Below are 831 nucleotides of genomic sequence, written 5' to 3'. Positions count from 1 at the left end.
CCCTAACCCAAACCCTATTTAAAAAATATATACAAAATTTAATTTTTAATTGTTGTAAAAATTTATTGTTGTTATTAAAATGTTGTAAATAAATCATATAAATATTTGCGTTAATTGGAAAAAAATGTTAAACGGATAAAAAATAGAAAAAAACAGAAAACAGGAAAATAATTATAAAAAGGGTGAGATTCGATCCACCGACCTGTCATACTTGACGCTCGCGATGTCTAGGGTGGGGCAGCTGCCCCCCTCCCGCAGGCTACGGCCCTGCTCTAGTATCCGGTCTCTTCTGGATTCTTTGCTTTGAGTAGTAAAGTTCATCAGAATGATCGATGCAGGTACAGAGGTCTATATTTTCTCCACGTGCGCTTACGGGTAGCAAAGGTTGATGTAATAATTCATAAGAAAAACAGGCTGCCGATCAAAGTCCTACTACAGGTGTTATAGATGTATAGAGTGTGACATGCCCTAGAAATCCATTTCTGCATAAACCAGATCAGGTTGTTCCAGTGCACCGTATATACTGAGACATGCCACCGTAAGTACGAATCATGTAAGACTATGTTTATAGATACTATAATTATATATATATTGTAGTCGGGAAATCACAACTACACAGGTGAATTCACTGGATTTGTAGTAAAGCTGTAAGAACTCAAGATTGACACATTAAGCCAGAAATAACGCACAATAATGTTTAATCAAGATGATTAATGTTTCAGTAATAAGATTCTCTCCAAACCAATTCAAAGCATTGCCGCTTCTAACACAAATCACTATAGCCGCACAACTCTACTCGACCGATTAGATCATGCTGTCTACTGTCTGCTC

The sequence above is a fragment of the Priapulus caudatus genome, unplaced genomic scaffold, assembly GCF_000485595.1.
Source record: "Priapulus caudatus unplaced genomic scaffold, Priapulus_caudatus-5.0.1 Scaffold334, whole genome shotgun sequence".
Lineage (NCBI taxonomy): Eukaryota > Metazoa > Priapulida > Priapulimorpha > Priapulimorphida > Priapulidae > Priapulus > Priapulus caudatus.
This window is presented reverse-complemented; position numbering follows the sequence as displayed.